This window comes from Galleria mellonella, unplaced genomic scaffold (assembly GCF_026898425.1).
Source record: "Galleria mellonella isolate WM207_F2 unplaced genomic scaffold, CSIRO_AGI_GalMel_v1 utg78, whole genome shotgun sequence".
NCBI lineage: Eukaryota > Metazoa > Arthropoda > Insecta > Lepidoptera > Pyralidae > Galleria > Galleria mellonella.
This window is the reverse complement of record NW_026442151.1, coordinates 2,955,492-2,980,410: the sequence shown is the minus strand read 5'-3', so window position 1 is coordinate 2,980,410 and position 24,919 is coordinate 2,955,492. Positions and strand designations below refer to the sequence as shown.

Here is a 24,919-nt window from a genome sequence, read left to right as displayed (position 1 = left end):
ATATTTGTCCTCTTAAAAATAATAATTGAAAATTGTTGTGAATTAATTTTTTTTTTTTATAATTTTAATGTTTGCTTGGTCGTTTAGCAAATTTAGTCATAATAGGTGTATTTATTATTAAATATAAGTACGAGTCCAACTGTATGCTGACAAACAAATAAATAATTTGACAGATTATTATCTTTTATAACAATAAGGAACAATCGTAGAGCATGTTGGGCTGTTGCTTATTGCATGGTTGGTCAAAATTCTGTGACTAGATCTTGATTTGAATTGACACGCCGTGTTCTGTACCGTGAAACTCTCTCCAACATATTTATATACAAAACGGCGAGATCAATTATATTATATTAAAAAAATCCATTTATTGATAATAAATAACATATTGTGTTAGTTTATAAATATTATCACTAATGTTATTATAGAAATTGAGAATACGATTGTAACTATTTACATGTAATTATAATATTAAGTTCTATGTAAATATTTGTTTTTTATTTTCATTCGGGACAAGCTTAAGTGTAATTTATATAACAGAATGTGGATCTCGTAATGTTTATATCATTGCCTTTTTGTTTCTAAATAAAGTCCATATCTCTGTGCATACAATTTTGAAATCCATGTGAAAATTATAATTAATTGTAATCACCTTGTGGTGTTAAAGAACATCGTAAATTTATTGACAAATATAAATTAATTTTAAATAACGAATGTACTACATGTTTGAAAGTTGGTGGTTATTGCATCAAAGAATTTAAAATGCTTGGGTTTTTGTCTGACAAATTTTCAAGACTGTGCAAATTTTCAAGATTGAATGAGAAGTATGCTTCGATTTTTTTTAATCGAAGTATTGTTATATTACCATTGTTTCTACCTAATGGGAGCCAGGCGTGCCTGATATGTATGTATGTATATATATGAATAAGCTATTTCTAAAATCAGATTTATTGGTCGTTAAGAATAAGATAAAATTAGAAATCCTACGTGTCCACAACATAAACCTCATTTATATATTTCTTAATTTGGATTTTATTCTTTTTCCTTAAATGCCACTTTTTCTATTGCTCATTGTCTTATCTTTTCCTAATATACTGCTGCTGTCTACTGTTTATTTTCCTATCTTTGCCGCAATTTTCATAAGCAATACTACTATAATATGTATTATATTTGTTATTATTATTTGTTTTCTCTTCTTAAATTTGCATCTTGAATTTTTCATATGCGTGTCTGTATTATTTAGGATTAGAACAAGAATTGTAAAATCTGTTTGAAAACTATAATCAGATATGTTGTGGTGTTTAATAAATGTACTTACATGTGTGAAACATTGCATTTACCGTAATTTATATATATATATATACACAATAAAAATTTAAATTTTTTAATATATGATTAAAAATTTCATTAAAAGATTAATAGTTTCATTAAAAGTCCATTAAAGGATTAAAAGTTTTTTCCTAACCATACGTTATACCTCCACCGTACGTTTTCAAGGCACTTTCTTTCACGTAAAACCACTCTTTGGAATCAACTTTCAGCAGCAGTATTTCCGAACCGATGCGACATCATAACATTCAGTAATAGAGCATATTCCTTTTTAAAAGGCCGGCAAAACATCTGCAATGTCTCTGGTGTTGTGAGTGATCATGGGCGGCGGTAGTCACTTATCATCAGGTGAGCCGCATGCTCTTTCGACCCCTGTGTTATAAAAAAAAGAATCGTTCGTGTGTGTGTGCGCACGCATGTGTGTGCATGTATAAAAAGTTTACGATTATCGTATCAAAGGATTTAAAATGATTAAGTTTTTACTGGATCGCTTAAACAGCAGTAGCAACACTAGCAGCTAGCTACGTCCTAATTTGAATTGACGGACGGTTGAAAATTCCCCAGTTTGCGTCTGCACAAATCGACGAGATCGAATGAGCTATTTCAAAAATTGGATTTATTGGTCGTAAAGAATCCACCGTGTAATTTATTGGTGCCGTTCTGTGTGTTGTTTTCGTCGTGAGTGGCACAGAAAGAGAAGCTTTATAATGAGGTTACAAGGTCTTTGGTAGGTCGACGTAAAGTTTGATGTCTTCTCGATTAGTTTTTATCGCTCGTTTCGTTTGTGGCAATAGTATAAATATAATTTTGTGCTTAGTTTTTTTTTTTTTAAGATGAGAACGTTCTTTAATTAAACTTTATTCGTTTTTGATAGGCAAGGATTAACATTATTATTCATTTTAAACGTCGAATAAATTTTTTATCGGTTGTTTTTTGTTTTTAATTTAGAATAGAAATCTTTTACTGAACTAGCTGTTATTTTGCAGAACTCCATATCACTTGTTATTTGATTAAAATTATTTAAAATAATTCTAACCAAGTAAAAATGATCATATCTATTCCAAACAAGTCTTTTATTTATCTTTAAAAGTGAAAAAAATTATCTTAATCAGATGTATGTTTGACTTATCGAAATACTTCTAAGTATAATAATATAATTTGTATGTGATACAGTCGTAAACGTAAGGCAATTATTTTTTAAGTAAAAGGTATATTCTACATCATTATGGTTATTAATTACAACACAAAAATATGGGTTAAATATTTGTTATAACAAAACCAGAGAGTTGTAGTCCAGTGGTGCTCAAACTATTATACTATGAATTATAATATATATATATATATATATATATATATATATATATATATATATATATATATATATATATATATATATATATATATATATATATATATATATATATTTTGTACTATATTGTCGGTGATGGAAGACACTGACTACAAACTACAATTCAATGATAACCGTAAGTATATGCTCAAAGAAAATATAGATTTATACCCTTATATTCTTTTACTGTCATATCAATGTCTTCAAAAGCAATGGTAAGGTAATATTATTTCTTATTCTTATACTGAACGAATAAAAAAATAAATTGTTTTACTTATGCAAAAAAGGTGACAACCCTACAATTCACGCGGTAGTGTTCATCAGTCATCGGCCCCGGCTTCCGGCTACGTTTCATAGTTCAATGCCTCACTAGATTTACGTCCCGATGCGACCTTCGTTACGTTTGGCGCATAGATTCCTATTAGAAAAACGTGCGATATTTCCCCTATACATATTAACTATTGCTATTTCAGACACTCGAGTACAATATATTTCACCTATTGGAGCAGTGATGAATGCAATAAATGATTATTTAACTAAGAATCGATTGAGTGCGCCGACCGTCGCGTGTTTCAAGCGAATCACATTTTTATTCGTCTCTGACATACTTCCATTATGTTATTCTGTGTCACTAGATTCAAATAAAATATATCACTAGTGTTTTCTCATTACTCTTTGATATTTTTGTTTTACCCACATTTTCTGATATTAATCAAACTATTATTTTAAACAGGAAAGTTTTTTTGCGAATTTTTTTCTTATTTTCATTTGTGTGTATATACTGGTAACCTAGTGGCAACTACTCACCGTCATCATATCAATCGTTACTGTTCTATGCTGAATATAGACCTCTATAGACTGCCGTAAGTAAGTAGCAATACAATATTATTTTATCAAATTTGATTGCATCCATTTTACCTCTTAATATATATAATATTATAACCTATATTAAAACCATTCTTTATTATTTTACTTTAGTTGTTTATCCACTAATATCCCATACTTTAAATTGTTGTTAAAATTGTGTTACTTTAAATTGTGTTTAAAATAACTTTACATTATTTCTACCTCTCTGTCTACCAGTCTATATGTTTGTTCCGGCATCACTTCTATTCCTGATGGTTATATTTAAAAATCGGTGTATGCTTTATTTCGGTATATAATCTTTAGAGTGAACTATTTCTTTGGTATTGCTACTTCTAAAAAAATCACACGTACGAAATCGCGAGCAAAAGCTAGTAATTTGTATAACACGTAAACCAACACGAATAAATATTAAAGCACACATAAAATATGCAGTATTCAAATACTGTAAATTTTATACCTATTTATTTATTTAATAACTTTACTGACTACTTAGAATTCATGGTGCATAAGGCGGATTTAATATTAAACAGAATTCTTTCCCAGCCAACTTTAGAGAACAATAGAAATTTTGGTATGCAGCAGTAAGATTAATAGTTATGTGAAATAATTATTGTAATAGACAATTTATATGGGCGGCCAGGCTTCTGTGACGTCTACAGTTGTAAGATATAGCTGACGTCTATGGGCGACAGTTTTTTTTTTAATAGATGCTAATGGAATAGTAACCCCGCCTACGTTAACGGTATAGGCCGGAGGGGCACCATTGAAGGATGATAATTGAGAATAAAAAATGATCATAAATACACCTGGAGTCCAGTATGATGGTTTCCAGTGGGAACTGTAGAAAGGTTAATCTACCGGGTTATGTTTCTAGCAATGGGGCTGGTGGACTACCAGCATCTCTAACAAGCCTTTTTATCAGGTGAGATTTTTTTTATAACACAGGGGCAAACGAGCATGCGGCCCATCTGATGGTAAGTGACCACTAACGCCCTTAATCATCCGCAACACCAGAGGCAATGCAGGTATGCTGCTGGCCTTTAAAGAAAGAATATGCTCTTTTCTTGAAGGTTATGATGTTGTTCAGTACGGAAATACTGCCGCTGGAAGTTGATTCCAAAGAATGGTTGTGCGTGGAACAAAGTGCCTTAAAAACACACAGTGGAGGACTGCCACTCATTCATATGGTTGTAATGGAACTTTAGTTTGTGGCGGATTGTTTGTTTTATGCTATTAGTAGGTACAGGACTTTTTTATACCAGTTCAGCCAGTAACTTACGTACTGCTGAACATAAACCTTCTCCATAAGGAGAGTTTTGCCAGTAGTTGCCATGCTTGGCACGCGAGTTGACAACCGCTTTTAGAGATGTTTTTAGAGGGACATTGCTGCCTATCTCTCTACCATTAAGTTCCCTTAGTCGCCTCTTACGACACCCACATGAAAGGAAAGGGTGGCCTGTTCTATACCGGAACCACACGGCTATATGTTTGGTGATAATATAAAATATCGTTCATTTCTGTATTAAATTTTATTCAAATACGTTAAGCTGTCAATGATGGTTTAAAAAGATCTTTTGGAAAGATTTTTGGATACATTATATCCAAACATCATTTCAAACTTGTAAATTGATAATATTAGTACTATGCATGTATCGTTATTAAAATTATGTACTACTTATAGTTTTATTCTTTTATTAAATACATTTTCTTCCTTTAATATTTGTTCTTGATTGATTATTTGAGTTGAGAGTAGATATCAAAAATAGCTTTGATAAAGTAGTAGATACATTTTAGTACAAAATAGAATAGTTATCTTATTTTTAATGCTTAGAAGTCAAAAAAGGCTGCGTCACTCCTTAAAAGGTTTTCATTTAGTGCAACTCATCATTATTAATAAAATTAATGTGTATTCTTATACAGTTAATACCTAATACATTATTATTTTGCAATGTTTTTGCTGGTTTATCCTTTATAATTACGAGTAGGTACTTACTTCCCTAAATTTCGTAAACAAACAATACAAAATTAACGACTTAACGTTTTTTTTCTGGCTGTTTCCCAAGTGATCCAATACAAAGGATGTTTAAATCGTCCCCGGCTTATATTAAATTTACTCACAAATTTACAATTCGCGCCATCATCTTATTTACTCAGACTCGAATAAATTATTTTTTTATTGGTTTGGTGCAGTAGTCGTTGCCGAATATTGGTTTGACATTCAGACAGTCTAGCTAACTCATTGCAACGAGCATCTGATACGTTTTGGTACCAATATAGACTTTAAACAAATGTTATAAGAGTTACTTTCGGACGTCGTTACATTTTGAATGACTGCATTTGTAACTCAAGCTGCCAGTATATAATGACCGTGCATTTTGTGTCCCAAGGGCAAGGGTACGAATGTAGCAATACGCACATTGTTGCCACATGTCTGCAACTTAATATTAAAATTATATGATTGAAACAAAACTATATCATAGTACAACATTGACCGCAAACCAAACTAGGTTTGTGGTCATGTAAATATTTTTTTGTAGGAAATTATAATTACTAATTTTTCGCGGCTTCGCTCGCCAGAATTTGATACTCCCATTCCCATAGGAATTTCGAAAATACGGTTATTATAAAATAAAATTTCTAATCCTGTTGAAAACCATTATTTATATTTAAAAGTAAAACCATAAATAATATAGAATAAAGAAAAACAATTTATACCTTTAAGTCTGGCCTTGTCTTTTACAAGGAGTCTAAACTAGGTCGAGACCTATTATTACAGAGGTCTTCAAGCTTTCTCGGGGATTTTACAATTATTAAAGGATCACTTATAAAGGAATTGAGATATTTTATTCTATAAATAGGCTGTAGAATAAAGGGATATTGTTATAATATTGATTATAAATATATTGTTGATATTTTATTTAAAATTATAATTTAATCCATTTTTCGCTCAAAGAATGAGGATGTATACTTGTTTTATTGATGTAGATAATTTGACTAAATAGTCATTATATAATAATGGTCAGCCATTATTGTATATAATATATAATGTCTAGCCACTACTACCTAATGGATATTTTGTAATATGTCCTTTCAGATAAAAAATAATTTTCCAAATCGGTTTAGAACTAGTCGAGTCATAAGCTAACAAACATAAAAAATTGGACATTTGGATTGTGCTCAGAGGAATTGTTCAATATGATGCCCACAGCCATTTTCTACTATCGTACGGCTCGCCATCGACAGGAAGTTCATCTTCATGTCCTACAGTCTTAATGGTCGCGTACTGCGCGGTTTCAGAGATGTTTCCTCCCACGAACACTCAGGTTGTGGAATGAGCTCCCTGCCGAGGTTTTTCCAAGAGACTACAGCATGGGGTTCTTCAAAAGGGGGGTAAAGAGGTTTCTTCAGGGTCGGCAACACACGCGTAATACCTCTGGTATTGCAGGTGTTCATAGGCTACGGTAACCACTTACCATCAGGTGGGCCGTATGCTTGTTTGCCACCTCAGTGGTATAAAAAATAATAATACAGCCGAATTAAGAAACTTCTTATTTTTGAAGTCCATTGAAAATAATTACTTGTAAAATAGAGAGATAATTAGCAAATAATACAAGTATTATCCAAAATAATTAATTTAACAGTATATAAAATCAAAACACCAGAGGAAACGTCGTTTGCTTGGGAACCTCTGTCCCATTCGTGTTTTAACCGTAAAGCAGTTGTGTTTGCATGGACGTGTTTCGGTTTGTATTTCTCGTTTATTTTATATTTGTGTCTGTATTTTTCGGTTTGAAGGGTGGGATATGTTGTGAATTTACAGGATACAGAGGAATAACACCTGAGTCCTCAGGAATGGCAACGCATGGGGAGGTATCATGGGCGAAACAGTATACTCTATTATGTCCATGGTACTGCTCATGTCTGTAGGTGACAGTTACCACTGTCCAACAGGTGGGGCGTCAGCTTGCTTGCATTTTAAGTTGTATACAAAAAACTCAAATATTAACTAACTACTTAATTACAAAATCAAAACTATATACTTCCCGCAACTATAAGTTGGCAAACAAATAGAAAGGTTTTCGAGTGATAACTAATAATTAATAAATTTATTTACAATTACTTAACCAAGAAAGTTATAAATAGTAATAATAATAAATTAATTTTTTGTAGCATAAGTTAGCGATGGGCCTTTGAGATTAGTTCAACACTGAAAAACATCAATGTTATCGGTGAACTGAGCTGATTTCGCGGCCAACTCATTGTTCCTAACATTCAATTATGTTCCTTTGTATCGTATACAATATTTAAAATGAATTTGTTTTGATTAAAAATAACCGCAGAGCACCACTTTGATGATGAATATAGATTCTAATTTTACTTTGCGGTTTATACACATGCAAATGTTGTTATCCCTTTATTATTGCGAAAGAACTTCGTTGATACAACTCATCTATTTTGTTACAGGTCTAAGTTACAACGCCGCTTCACTTGTGTAAATCGAAAGTAATAATAATTATGTCGTAAGTGCCAGTACATAGTAATGCAATAATTAGAATGTAACTAACTTTAAGTAGATATAGTGTGTGTAGTGTTAAAAGTGGAGAATTTAACGAGTGGCAAGAAAAATGCCGGGTTTACCCCGGTGACTGACAGGTATGTTGGATTTATATTTTATAATAAACTAACTAATGCCCATGACCTCACCTGCATGTTTTTTTTTATATAACTTAGAATGACAAACAAGCTGACGGCCCACCTGATGGAAAGTGGTAACCGTCGCCTATAGACATGAGCAGCACCATGGACATAACAGAGTATACTATGATACCCCCCATGCGTTGCAATTCCTGAGGACTCAGATGTTATTCCTTTGTACCCTGTAAATTCACGCCATATTCCTCCACCCTTCAAACCGAAACACAGCCATGCAAACACAACTGCTTCACTGGTAGAAATACGAATGGGACAGAGGTACCCAAGCATTCGACTTTTGTACAAAGTCTCCCTCTGAACTGACTTAATTTTATATTTTATTTGAGAAATGATTGATTCTTCATACAAATTTTTAAGATCTCTTTTAGAGATAAGTCCACCCTTGCTAACAAGTTATTAAACTAATCGCTGTATCTTTTGTTCGAGTGCAGTAAATAATATATATATTTAAACTTATTTTTCCTATTTTACCCGTTTCAAGATTTATTTTTGCAACTAAACTATTTTTGTAGCTTATATCCTTTTTCAAAGTCTAATCTTTTTTGTATCAAAATATTTAAAATATGAGCAGATTAAGAGGTAAAAATGTAAAAACAGTGTTATTTTCGCATCTATAATATTATATATATTATGGTATGGTGATGTAGTTAGTTTAGTTAATGCGTAATTATTTCTTTTCATCACCAAAAATCTCGTAAAAGCCGACTATGGAATAAAGTACAATACACTAGTTGAAATAGCAAACAAACCGACCGCTCATGTATAACAAAATATGTTTTACAGTTGATTTCATTTATTATTTGTTTAATTGAAAAAAAAATCTTTCTTCAAACAAATTATAATAATAGGTATAACTTTTTCTTGTAATTTTTTCAGAGAAAATTAAAAATATATTTACAGTTTCATAATTTCTTTCTAGTAAAAAAAGTTATTACTGTGTCTGAACAGACGTTCTTTTTAATATCTTTGAAATATATTATATAATAATTGTTTACATATTTTCCAAATATATTGAGATTGTCTGTCAACTTGTCAAGCTATTTACGCTTCACGCTAAAACTTGACATTGTCAAAGTTTGTATTTCCAGTGAATAATAATGCATTTAGGATGAATTTTTTTTTATTTTAAAAAAATAGAAACATTTTTGAAACTAAAACTTGGTATGTAATTTATGATTGCTTTTCCAGAAGATACTTTTTCCTTACAGAGAATATAATAATTTTAATAAATAAGTATCTAGCCATGATTATGCGTATCTTCATACTACTATATACCTTGTTATGATATTATGTCGTGATAGTAATCATGCTACGATAACTTAAAACAGTAACCATATTTTAAAAATGGTCCCTTAAGATTTGTTATATAACTAAAACTTTGAAATTTGATGAGTGTTTGTACTGAATTTTGCGAAACTCAAATAAAAAGTATTATAAAACCCTCTACAGATCAGTTATAATATTATAAATTTAAAACTTTTATTCATAAAATTTGTTCTCGAAAATACGAAGACTGATTTAATTCAGGTAGATATGAGCTCGGTTCGAGTTCAGTGATTAATTTCCTTAAGCTCTCTAACCTCAAGGAAAAAAACGGTAAATATTGTTCAACATAAAACGAGTATCTTTATTGCAGGGCTTCGACTTAAAAACATTTCAAATTGCAACTCAATATGCCTCTAAATTCGTTTGTTATACATTTTCTTTATACATTATGTTACATTATATAAAATGCAAAAGCTTTTAATTGACAAGATATTTTTGCTACGGAAAAAAAATAAAAATTTCTTAGATTACTTTAATTACAATTAGCTATTTCTCGCAGCTTTCCCTACGAGAATCGGTATGTAACGTAATCTATATACTAAGTTGGAATATACTCGTAACTTACCCGCATACCGAATTTCATAAACACTGATAAATCATACCTTAAATTTTAATTTTGAATGAGGATTCATATGTTTATAGCAGATTAGAAGTAGATTTTGCTTTGCAAAAAGTTTCAGTTGTCAAAAATTTATTAATTTTTGAATGTTTACCAATATTATACAATACGTGATCATGGATGTGTTACCTCTTTGTTCTATAACAATTGAATCAATTTTCATGAAATTTAAGTTACCAAAATAATTATGTGGCACAGAAAAGAGAATAACATAGGCTAGGTACTTTTTATCTTGGCTACGTGGACTAAGTCACAGCCACAGTACAATACAGTAAAAGCCTGCAATAAAATAGACTTTTATTCCACAGCTATACCTTCTTCATCAATATTTAAACTTACAATATCCCGTTCAAGATCTATGCTAATGAACTTTTTTTATCGGTTAAATCTACAAAATCGTGCCTCCCTCAGAATAGACAATTAGCTCAGATAATGTATTCGTGAACCTACAGTTAATTAATCACAGCTCCAACCGTGGGCCGTGACTTTCTTCGTTTAAAATAGTAAAGTTCGTTTATTTGTAATTTTGTATAATTGTAATGCAAGAACCGAATCCGTGATACAGTTTGTAAAATGAGCATTTCACTATATGTGTAGTATAATTATTACAATGAGAAATAGAGAAGAACTTCTATATCAATAAGCAATAGGCATTTTTGCTATTAATGGGTATGTTTTTTTTTTATAATTTATTTATTTAAATTTATTTCAAAGGTTAGATAGCTATGACATAGACAGGATTTAAAAATTACACATTCCGACGCGATTCGAATTTTTAAAACATTGAAAAATATACCAACTAGATACTCCTTCTACGAAGTAATCAGAAAAATTACTTTTAAGCTAACGCCTTTAGTTCTCATTATATCAATATCATTTGTTAAACTGTAACACGAATTATTTAAAGGAATGGTTTGCCTGTTTAAACGACAATATATTAATACAGCAATGTTGCTGTTGACGAGTATCAATAATATCGTATTCATGGACTACGAGTATATACGATATAAGTATAATACTTGTGTTCACTCAAGATAATGTGTTCATATGTTGTGCTTTAATATAAAAAAATGACAAACTTGAAGTGCCTTAACTTGTTCGCAACAATTTTCTATAGTAATTAACCAATTAATTATTTTTAACAACCATACGAACTCACTCATTGCACATTGATGATATTTTTTTCCACGTAGATATTTTTTCTCAACCTGATACCTATTGAATATTCAAGCCTTTTATTGAATTTCATATTTCAATTTAATAAGTAATAGTACATTAAAACATGTAAACTAACACTGCAAGTGTCGAGATTATAGCATTATCCTATTTCTCGTGGGAAAAGATTATTTGCTGCCATGACATGTTATCTGGTAAGTACATAAATTATTAATGACAATTAACCGGATATTGTAGATCAACATGATCTGTTGAATATGTTGATTCTATAATAATCTTTTGGATTAAAATATCATAATTATAATGTATATTTCAATGTAGATATTATAGGCAATTACAAATAGGTAGGTATAGCAAACGACTTTAAAATATACGTTGGATATACAGCCTGTCAGTTTAATTCCATTCAGGTTGTTATAAACTCAAGAAAACAATAGCACATAATGAACATGCACAATACAAAAAACACACCTAAGTCAGACACCTTTATATTTAGGGCTCTTGATGCAAGTCATACGTGGGTTTAATTAAATATTTGAAAATAAATGACATGACAACAATAGCATTATTGTCCGCCTTGTACATTTAAATAAAAATTAAAAGGAAAGATTATGCTTATTAATAATAATATAAGGCTTTATTTAAAAAGCACCATAATAAATAATTTAACAATAATTAATGTTCAATCAATAACTATGTTGTCACCCCTTTCTTGTCTGAAGACAAAGGCCTCCTTCAAAGCCTTCTTGCAATGCTTATTAATGAATTAAAGAAACATATTAACCCCAGTAATCTCTAATAAAGTAGAAATATTAACAAATACATATAAAGGTACATTTGTTCAGTAAGGTACATTAAATTGGTAAAGAAAATTATTAGGAATTTATTTATATAAAATATTTTGTTATTTTGTCATTGTTGTCTTGTAATTCCTTTAACAGAGGCGGAAATTACTTTTAAGTAAGTCACCTTAAATGTAACTTACATCCCTATAATAGCCAACTAAAAAGTTGTCTATTATAGGTTATTTTTAGTTTACTGTCATTGTTAATATTAAAAATTAATAATAAAAAAACCATCAAAGAGACAGACACATTCTCTTACATTTTCATCGACTGACTGTTATCAATATTGTACCTGCGTAAAAAAAAAAACTTTAATAAGAACAACGGCAATTGTCAATCATAACGAATTAAAAATTTCAAATGAACACCGTGAGGCAGTTAAAGTTTGCGAATGATTAGAGTAACTACTGTATATATTCTAATATGCTCTTATTGGAACCAACCATACATATAACGATAGCAACATTGTAAACGCTTAACGCAGTACTAATATATGGCTTCCGCTGACTTTTTACGCTACATAGGTTGTTATGGGCACAAAGAGAGACGAAATATAAATTTATAATACTGTCTGGCTATAATATATTAAAGTTATTGTTTAAGATTGAACGAAATCAGGTCAATAAGAGAGTAAATCTTTTCGGTTATAAAGAGAATCGTTAGAATTATAGGTACAATTTAACAATAACAACAATTATAATTAAAACTATGTAATGTACTTTACATTCAAATTTAGAATCTTTTATTCATGTAAAGTTGGTTATAATAATAGAATGAATGTTCAACATTAATGATCAGGATATAAAACTGTTAAAAAGTGTGTCGACACTAATAAAAATATTTTCTATATTGCATGGATGAGACTCACAATTAGAGTTACTTTCTCCGAAACAATAAATGTCGCCTTTGTAATCGGACGCAATAAATCATATTATTGAGAACACTCGTAAAAGACAATCAGTTCAATCGTAACTTCGTACAATAATAATAAATGTCACATATTATGTAAAGGATACAACAGCTATAAAGTTGTATAATTCAACTTTACTCCAAATGTGCAGAGTGAATTTTGATGGAATCGAATTGAGATCATATTGAAATTGTATTAAATATAAGTCGAAAACAAACGGTAAATGGAAGTTACTATTATACCATTAGAATTTTATTCGATCGAATCCCCATTCGATTGCGGCAATATTTTTTTTATACAACTTAGAATGGCAAACAAGCTGAGGGCCCACCTGATGGAAAGTGGTAACCGTAGCCTATAGAAATGAGCAGTACCATGGACATAACAGAGTATACTGTTTCGCCCATGAACCCCCAATGCGTTGCCATTCCTGAGGACTCAGGTGTTATTCCTCTGTACCCAGTAAATTCACGCCCTTCAAACCGAAACACAGCCATGCAAACACAACTGCTTAACGGTTGAAACACGAATGGGACAGAGGTACCCAAGCAATCGACTTTTGTACAAAGTCTCCCTCTGGTAAATCACTTTACTGCGTATGGTTTAGATCTATATAATCATAACCATACAATTAGATCAACCCTCCTAGACAAGATATCAGTAGATATGTTTACGTTAATATAAGCATGTGATAAAATAAGAAATTAACGTCCAATGTCTAGTTCTTTATTACGCGTGTGGCAACGAAATTGTATCTATCGGTATTCTCGTTTGTCTAGAGATTCCGAGGCGTTATTTTATTAAATCAATCTCTAAAATTAAGACTTCAGTTTAATATCACAGTGAAATCTTTACTTCAAGGATCAATATGAGCTAAATTTCTAATACATTTAAAACAAATTTCATTTTAAATTCAGTTTATAATGGTTCATAAAATAATATCATACCATACTACATTAGCCATTAACTGTCCATTGCAAAACGAAGACCTCTTCCTTGGGAGATTTTGCTAGCAGTTGTCACGCTTGGCAGGCGGGTTGGCAACCGCAGTTAGGTTTTGGTGATGTTTTAAAACGGACGCTGCTGCCCATCCCTCGATCATTAAGTGTCCTTAGTCGGCTCTTACGATTTCCATGAGACAGGAAGGGGTAGCCCATTCTATAACGAGACCATTACGACATAAGTAAAACAATAATTTAAGGAAAATATCAAATTAAATTATTATATTTCGAGAAATGGCATCTCAGAATTGATCCCAACGAACCAGGTCGTTCTACTGGCATGAAATAATATGAATAACATTCGTCAAAACAATGTTCAATTAAACAAACACACTTATATTCATGACTTGTATTGCTCCGATATTATTATGTTTATTTATACTATTTCGTGCCAAATTTTTTCGTGACCTGCCTCTGTCATTTTTTGACAAGTTCACATTCATTGATAGTGGCTTCATTATGAATCTCACAATTTCTTAGTATCAGATCGCGTGTGCAAAACTCGTAGAATGATATTATTGCATAACGCGGGAGTAAACGTTTGCGTGCATGGCACAGCCTTGCTTGTTATCATGCGCTTCCCGGGCCGATGTCTGGGTGACCTTTGTATTCGCTGGGAAACTAGGTCGTCGGCTTCTGACCTTTTTGTTTGTATTGCATTGGATTGCATTTGCATATGTCTCACTGCCGGCGACACGGAGTCAATCTATAATTGCTTTATCGCCCATCAGGCGGTTTCAATCAAGGGGAAAAGTGACAAGGTAGAGGCGGGCAACAATGGTCCCAGTTACTAACGCTACAAAACGGAAATCGAATGCGTTCGAAGGGATTAAACTCTGGTTGTCTGGGTAGCTACAAATCACGATCTATTTTAAATCGAGTTTAAGTTCATCGGAAGTACTTTTCTAGGTCAATAGGTTTTAAATGCCACTATGTTCAGCAGTTTTTAACAACAGAATTGAAAATTTACATGCGTTCTGTAGCATCCCTGATATCGTTAGTAACTAAAAATGCTTCAAGTAGATATTTAGGATATTCTTATACTACAAATTTGTTTTCAAACAAAAAAATAGTATGAAACCTGGAGGGGAAGGGATTATTAGCTAGAAGAATTCTTGTCGATTTGGATGAACTTATTTGCTTTCATCTTTATCTGTCATCTCTCTCTAGTGTCCCGCCAGTATATACTGATGCCGCAGGCGAGATTACTATTCTATTTTTACTCATAGAAAAAAGACCATGAAACCGAATGACGAATCGAAAATGCCTGGAATCAGAACTAGCCAACAAAAGACCTAATGAAGAGACATTCACTGACTAATTCTGATGCTCCCTAGATCTTTCCGTATTTCTTAAGCGAAAGTTAATGGATGTATACATCTTACCTGTCCTCAACTCGGGGTTTGGCAGAGGGGAATGCAGCCCAGTAAAAGAGGGTTAAAATTAATCAATGCTATAATCTCTTACAAAAACAGCTAATGCAACAAGAACAACACTAAAGTAGGTTGAATATATGCCGCATAGTTGTATGCCAAGCAGTAAGTAGGCCAAAATTTTTACATCTTGGCTTCCTTCGAATTTAAAATGAAGTCACGGCACACAAGCCTGTGCGATGGAGAGACGATTTTGACAGAGTCCAAAAAAGTAGTATGTTTTATTAGTCACCATGGAAAGGGTAAGCAGTTAAGGGAGGTCCTTGGCTGGCAGTAAAACTCGTCGGAGAATCGTTATTAATATTTTCTACTTATTACAAAAATAGCATATGAACGTGTCTTTTTTTTGTGAGAATAGGCAAAATATCATGCAGACAAAAATTCAATTATTCAATACCGCTGGAGACTTGTTGCGTAATTTGAATTAAAAGTAGTTTTAAGCATAACAAAAAGTTTATAAATATTAATACTAAAACGTCAATATTTACTGAAATACAATTATTAATTAATACAAACTACTTTCGTACTGAAGACAAAACGTTAAATGCCGGCAATGGGACAAGAGTTCGAAACCACGACCTATCCCGAACAGAACCGGAGAAGTACGATTCTATTTCAGATGCAGCGGACTGCATGGGATCATAGATATAATGTATGTGCATTATTTATCTACGCTATCTTATATAGGTCACCAAGGCCTCTTAGATACAATTATATGTAACATTCGATTAAATTATTTGTATTTATATTTTCTATTTTATTAGTCAAATTAAAGATCTGTACAAATATCACAAAGTTGTAAAATTATGAAATGTGCAGACATTATAATACGTGTATAATATATTTTTAATTACTTTCCTTTATCGCTAAGATATAAAAGAGCCAAAAATTTGCTTTCATATTAATGTCCCAACGGTCTACATGTTTAATCTTCTTACAATAAAATCCATTTCGTGTTCAAAGTAATAAGTCTTTGAACAATAAGTATTAACTCTCAGGATTCGTAACTCGCTGCAATAAGTCGACAAAATAACTGACCATTAAGCGGGTCCTACAAAGACTTAGATCGTGGGCGGCGCCATCTTATCGCTTGATTGAATGCGATCACCGACATCTTAACGTCCCTTCAATTACTGAGACGACCTATAAACTGACTCTCACGGATTACGATTACTTACAACTCTTGGTTCAACACGGTCAGCAATATTAATGACAATTATTTTTTTTATAAGGATAAGCAAAAAGAGAAGACTGCTACATACTTCTATCTACTCTAAACAAGTTGCAAATGAATTTATTAATGTATACATTATCGTTATCACGTGCGCAGGATAGACAGAAAGACTTAGTGCTTTGTATTTTCTTATGGATGTGCTATTAGAAACGTATCCGACGATTAGTTCTATCGCTACTTGTCTAGGACCTGCCTTACTAGCTTAAGCTCACAGTTACACATCTCCATGCAAGCTTTTCAGTTCCGGGTACTTTTAAATTGACCTTACTTTATAATTATCCCTTTATGAAACTTAACACAACGAGCAGACGGATATTATTAAGATATATATAGGCAACGGCTTCTACTTTCTTTAAGGTAGGGCCTTAAAAAAAGTAGAAACCTCTGCCTGTAGATATAAAATAAACCATGCCTTGCCATTCTTGACTACTATGGTGTTATGTCTCCGTAATCTGTATTTTCACTGTCATATCCCAACCTTAAAACACAGTCAAGTAAGCACAATTGCTTCACTGCAGAAACATGGGTGGGACTGAGGTACCCATGCAGGCAAACGAACGAATACGAAGTATCTTTATGGTATCTCTGTATCTCTGGTATCTATAATTTAGATGCTGCATCTAAGTGGAACGAGTGTACTCTGGACTGACTTAACCAATTATAATACTTTTCTATAATGAATTTATCTATCTGTCATCCAGTTAATACGCCCAAACCACTGTTACATTCCATTTTCAATCTTGCTACTACATCTTTTTATAAACTGCTCCGTTCTCAAATGATGTTATTTCTAATTCCGTCATGTAATTTATTCGAACGAAACATAAGTTTAACCTCTATTGGTAACCAAAGTGAGAGACTAAAAATCTATATGATTGTATTAAATCTGTACATAAGAGATATTCAAGAAAAAATTACATTAGAATAATAAGGCCAAAATATTTCTTTTTTTGTTTTATTTTTATTTGTCTAGATATTATTGTAGTTTTTGCAGTTCTCTTCCTAAAGGTTGAACTATAAGTATAAATAACCTTACTCTTATTGTGGCACTTAATGCTGTATGTTTTATCTTGATACGGCATCTAGAAGGAGTCTTCTTTTCTTATTTCTAGAATCCACACTGAGATTGTGGTCAAAATTATTTAGTTATCTGAGCACTCAAAGCAGTTATATCTATTATCTGACCCCGGTTTTTCATAGGTGTGGATGCAAAACCAACCTATTTTGGAATTTTTCAATCATGTATTATTTAGAAAATATTTTACATGTTTTAATAATATTTCTATAACAATTATCAATTAATAAAATGACAACCTAATTATAAATAAATGTAAATAAAATTACTTTAAAAGGTACAATGTTTTACCTGCTTTATATACATACTTATATATAAATACATCTCGTAAGCCAATTTAAAAATATGTCAATTTTCTATAAAACAAACAATAAGGTAAAGAGTCGATTTAAATGTTTGGACTTGTACATAAAAGTTTAGAAATATAAAGAATATATAACCATCAGATGAGCGTTCTGCTTATTAACTTGCCTATACCTTATTTATCCGGGCTGAATGAATTTCCAATTACGCAACGGAAAGAGTATTCTTCAATGTCGCGATGGTAATATCAAAGACGGAATATTGTATATACTGAACGTGATGCTGAAGTAGGACGCATGCGGGTCGGGGGGCGCGAGGGATGACGGGGCGTGACCTAGTTCCCGTGACCTGGTCACACGCAGTCTCAGCCCGGCATCGGGTCACCTGCAATTAAAATAAAATTACTCTTTCTGTTGATATTGCTAAGCGAATGATAATTGATTTAGTTTCCATTGAGTCCTACGTGGTGTAAAAATTAAATAAGTATTAATAGACATAACAGTATAGACGGTAATCTTAAAAATTTCTACCAGATGAGGTAGGAGTTACGTTCTACTGCAAACAGACTCGTCGAATAAAATTAAAAATGTAGTATTTTGTAAGTATTTATTTTTGTAATAATATTTGTTTATTTATTTATACTTGTGCACACATTAAAATATACCTACAGGGCGGACTTAATTCCTGATGCCATTTCGTACCAGTTAACCGTTACGCTAAACAGAGAGGGTAAATAGTCAGTAATATCTAAAACTACTTCAAATTTCAAATCGATAGCGTTAGTAGTTGTTCATATATATATAACGCTTTGATGGACATATTGACGGACGTATAAGGGTATTGGTTTAAAATTTTGGACAGTCCTTAGGAATTCAGTTCTCGCTGCTTCCTCTGCAGGAAATTTGAGGTGAAGATAAATAAAGTTATAAAACAAATATCATAAAAATATCCATGTAATATAATGATTCATATATCCACCGAAATTGTTTACATGTTATTGCTTTCGAATATAGAATACTAAGTCGCAGGTGAGTGCTCCCAAATTATCTACTTACTCATTCTTAAGCAGTGTGAAAACATCAAAGTGTTAAAGCATTTCTCATACATCCACGCATGGCGGAAAATGAAAATGACATGTTCACACGTGTGTAATTGTGACAAGATTAGCCGGTTACTTCTTCATCACTGGAGGATCATCCTATACGTAATTTTCCACGTTGTGAGCATGGAAAATTTCGTTTAAATTTCTAATTAGTTTTTTAGATCTTCTAAAAACATCTTCATGAAATTTAATATTTATAATCACATTAGTAGGATGTGAAAGTATGTAAAAATGTTTTAATGTTTGTTACTCAATCATAAATAGCTGAACGCATTTAAATGTTTGTTATACGGGTAGATTATACCCTTATCTAACATAGGATAATATATATATATATATATATATATATATATATATATATATATATATATATATATATATATATATATATATTATATATATAACAATTATGTATTATTTTTTTAGATTATAATTATTATATATTAGATTTAATTATGCAGTATTCTCTCACTGATTTTATATATGAATATATAAATAATAATGAAGTAAATATTTTATTGCATACATATTACGATGTGATGTACTCATTAAAGCTTAGACTGCAAGCCCTCGATCTAGACCTCAGGGTGACATTTGGGCGGGTGATCGTGCGAGTTGCATTGTGATATTATTGTTTATTATTTCCTACACCTACCTATCATACCAGGAGGACAGCACAAATATTGTGGTCTCAGACTCAGCAAAGCTGTGGGCAAATAATAAATAAACTTAATAGTTTTTTTAAACACTTGTTACATTCTTCACGAAAAATAACCAAACCAATATTAACCCGCATATTATTAAGAATTTTTACTAGCATTATACTACAGTCGAACCTCCGATCATCAGTAAATGTTAACTTGTCGCTACACTACCAAACTCGCAGTTATTATGAAATATTATATTAACTTGTTAATTATTATTTTTAATTTTACGAAATGAACAAAAATAAGCATAAACAAAATTTTTATTTGCTTCGTTTACCTATAGGCGATATTTGTTACTCTAAGGTTAAATAATAGCGAAACATTTAGTTCGTATAGATTTTCGTCGGAGTGAAAGAGATAAGCCTTTGCATTATTCCAACTAATCGGAGGCATTGAATGCTCTCGTAATAGGGAAAAACGGAGTCCTGGAGAAAGTTCAGTTAATTCCCTTTCTTAATTAATTCCAGATAATTTATATAATCTATTTCAAGTTCGTTTCCAGTAGGTAGCAGTTTTAACGGAAACAGATGCTGGCCGCCCACGAGTGTTAAATATCGACTTATCAAGCTATTGGCATCTGAATAATTCATTTAATAGACGCTTTTCTAAACTGTAATATGACACAATATTGTACGATTTTACCATCACAATATAATAAGACATCATAATATATGCAGTAGTTATCGGCTTGGGTACGTCTGTCCCACTTGTATTTCTGTTGCTACTCAGCTGTGCTTACGTGGCTGTCTTTCGATTTGAAGACTGGACTATAGCAGTAAAATATGTTGGCTTAACATATTAGTCCTTAGGAATAACAATGTACGAGGAATATCACAGTGTATCTACGATGTCCATACACATGAGCAGCACCATACTGTTTATTTCTATGGGCGACTTACCACCACTACTACTTTCCATTAGATGGGCCGTCAGCTTGTTAACCATTTTATGTTATATAATAAAAGCTATTAGTAATTAACAATATATTTGATACCTGTTGTTAGTATATTTTCAATTCTCTTCCAATCATTGTTACATAGGTTTTATATATTCAGAAGTCCAGATAAGAGAGAGGTCATTGCTCCTTTGGACTACGTTTATTGTATCCCAAGATCATCTATCTAAGTTAGCATTCGTGAATAGCAGCCGACGGCTTCCAATAAAACCTTTGACATTAGTGTTTGCGGATTTATCTCTACGAATACATGACACATACCAGCTGCAATTTTCACTTTCATTCATCATTATCAGCTCTCAGTAGACGAGTCATGTTACGGTTTCTTTATGATGTTCATGTCTATAAGCGACAGTCGCTACTTTATGTCAGGAGGGTTCTCAGCTTGCTTCCCAAAAAGAATCACCTGGAATTAAGTATTATTGTTTCCAGAGGGGTACTGCGAGAATATCGACTTGACGGAGTATATTATTGGCAATGGGGTACTAGGGAGTTAGACCTTATTACTAACATCCTTTCATCTTCATATATATATATATATATATATGTATGTATGTATGTATATATATATATATATATATATATATATATATATATATATATATATATATATATATATAATTGAAAGGCACACAAGATACGCATGTTCTCCTCTCTGGAATATTTTTCAATCATTTAGTAGCTCGAGCGTCTCCAGACTGCTGAAGACCATATCTCATTTCCATGTGTCTACACTGGCAATATCGTTTATAGATATAAACATATGAATACGAAAATCGCAGAATTTACAGTGCTTCTCTCTCTCTCTCTAATGCAATAATAAAGACTCAATCGAGTCACACAACATAAATATACATATATATATATAGTAGTAAGTACTAACAGTAACGAATAGAATTAATATTAGAACTACGTATGTATTAGGACACAAAAATAACATGAAGTTTCGTCGCATGCGGTGTATTGTCGCCAATGAAGTCCTTGGCTAAACACTCGTGACTCACAGTTCTATTTCTTAATCCCTTACAATAAATAGAAAACTGCATCTGTATGACGCATAGGAGTTCTTAATTATACACGGGGGTAATGATCTTGGACACTCGTGTTCGCAATTATAATAATACAAAGTACATAAATAATTATGTATTTATTGAGATTACAATGTAAGTGTTATGGAATTTTTTCTCTGAATTGAAATGTTGAATTCATTGACAAATTACAACTGTCATCTATAAACAATAATAGCCACGTGATTATCACAGAATATATTATAATGGCTATAGTACTCCTCATCATGTAACTTGGCGACCCACGTGCAGTAGTAGTAGGGTGGGAATGTTGCTTAGGTTGTGTAAATGAATTCGCGGGTTCGATTCTTATTCAGGTTAATTTAGGAAAATAACTTTTCTGAATTGGATCGATTCTGGATGTTCAGGGTTATGCTCCCAGATGTACGTTGCCTTATTCCTCATGATACTGGGTAACCTAGCTCGAGGATTAGATGATCGACATGATCGTATGACTCTTATTATTATTATCAACTATCCACCAATGAATATAATAGAATAGAAATAAATGTTATTCAAATAAACTTATTTAAAAGCTCTTTCAAATTGTCAATTTTTTATGATTATACTGCTGGGTTCGGGATATTGTTATCTGCTGAGAAAAACCCGCAAGAGACTAAATAGTTAATCTTTTCAAATTATTATGCACCTATAGTATAAGTACAGAATGCTCGCTTAACTTGAAACAGTTATACAGCAGCAATAATTATAAATTGTAAAAATTAGTGGAATATAGTTATACATTAAATATCTTCATAAGTTTTATTGGCCTTTTGGTATAATTAAATATCAATATCCCGATTAACAATTTTAACATTAATTGAAAGCAAATTGAAAACCAGAAAAATATGGATTATCCGATGGCCGAATAGCCGATGGACCGTAAGTACATTTATTCCAAATAAATATATCACTTGCCTGGTTGTAACCAAGGGTGACACGACACGTACATGCAGCCGATTCTGAAGAAACTTTCTCGATACCTAGTTATTTCCTAATTCGTAACTTCATGTACTCACTGAGGGAGTTCAACCATCTCTGAAATTAACGTCTATATATGGTTTGAGTGAAAGTGGATAAGATAAAGGATTTTCGCACGCTGTCCTCTCTGCTTAGCCGGTAAGAAATAAGCCCATCTAGACAAGGTACAAATGAATTTATCGATAAAATTACTTTGGTCAGAGCTCAAATGAGAACGAACAAGATAGCGCACGTCGAATGGTCTCACACAGTGCAGTTTTAGAGGAGTTTCCTCTTGCGAATACACTGGACGTAGAATAATCTTCTTACCGAGGCTTTCTCTAGAAACTACAATATAGCCCATACTTCAAAAGAAAAAAGGACGTACTCGTATTAAGGAAACGCGCACGTGACATCTGTGTTGTTACAAATGTCCAAAGTCTAGGGTAACCCCGTTTACCATTAGAAGCACCGTATGCTTGTTTGCAAGCATAGCAGTATAAAAAAAGCTATTTCATTTTATCTACGCTATCGGTAACGATTCTACCAGTAGATCCTTTTCTGCTTTGTCTAAGGGAGCTGGCGGGAAGATAGAATATTCCCAAATTCCAATATCGACGACAGGCCCGTTATAAACTTTCAAATTACAAAATTTACAACCGTGACACTTAATAATCTCGTAGAGCCCATAACAGATTCTGTACAAGAGGGAATAAATTCGAAACTGCTCACGAAGCGGATATGAAAGCCGTATAAGCCTCGCAATAGCGTATTTATAAAATGGCCTATTTCAACATTTACTCGCTTATAAAAGTTGTAATAAAGTGCCCGTTTATATTTTTTTCCTATCATCTACAACACGAAAATGTCAAGCGGTGTAGCTCTAAGTTTAATAAAGATTTCATTAAATATAACATTCCGTTTGATTTTGTATTTGGTGTATATCTATATAAAAAGTATAGTTGTTGAGGTTCATGTATGTATGTGAGTTTCTTTATTCCATTCATTATATCTACCGTTAACTGTTTACTGCTAAACATAGCCCCATAAGCGGGCTTATGCCAGAAGTTGCCACGCTTGACACGCGGGTTCGCAACCGCAGTTAAGCGGAGGGAAAGGTATTGTCAGTATTGGAAGCTAATGGCCCCATTGCTGCAAGCCCTGTCAGGTCGGCCTCCAAGTGGTTCCCTCCGGAAACCATTGTGATTATACTTATTGCATTTGTCACGATGGGCTAACTGACCTGCTTTCATGCACATCTATCATCTATCACTGGTGCCCCGCCAGTGTATATCGATAGCGCAGGCAGGGTTACCATTCCATTATCATCCGTTAAAAAAAACCGCAGTTAAGCTTTTAGTGATGTTTTAAGAGCGGCGCTGCTGCCCATTTCTCGATCATTAAGTTCTCTTAATCACCTCTTACGATACCCACGCGAAATGGTGGCTTATTCCATGCCAGGACCACATGGCATTAAAAGTTTACTCCATTACAACTTCTAAATATCTAAACAGGTTTGGATGTATGGGATATCGTTAGAATCTTTACGACATTCCGAGTGACAAAAACTATTTTAATATGAGAACGCGACAACTGCCGCAATTTCTTTTCGAGTAGTGATAGAAGGCTCTAGAACTCGCTACTCCTGAAAAAAGAAGATAACACATTTTTTTTTAATAGTTGGTATTTTGGTAGGACAGTGGTATTTTTTAATGTTCAGAGTAAAATGTATGCTTGTATTTATATTTTAAAAGTAAACGCATCTTATCTACTGGCCCTAATAGGGGTCGTTTTTTTCATTCCATTTACCTGCTTAGCTAATTACTTCCGATTAACCTATTTAATTAGTTTAAATGAATGCAAATGAAATAATCTTAATTCAACACAAATGTTACAATGAAAATTAACTTAAAACAAAATATAAAGTCCGTTTACCGTCAGTATATAAAAAA

General features: G+C 32.3%; 1 protein-coding gene across 1 annotated transcript in view; it reads left to right on the top strand.

Moving 5' to 3' along the window:
- Positions 1-24,919, top strand: part of LOC113517298 (ecdysone receptor) — a 315,053-nt gene that overhangs the window by 7,529 nt on the left and 282,605 nt on the right. The window contains exon 2 of the mRNA XM_052901561.1: positions 8,006-8,194. The gene's annotated coding sequence lies outside the window, so the exon portion shown is untranslated. The remainder of the gene's footprint in view (positions 1-8,005; positions 8,195-24,919) is intronic.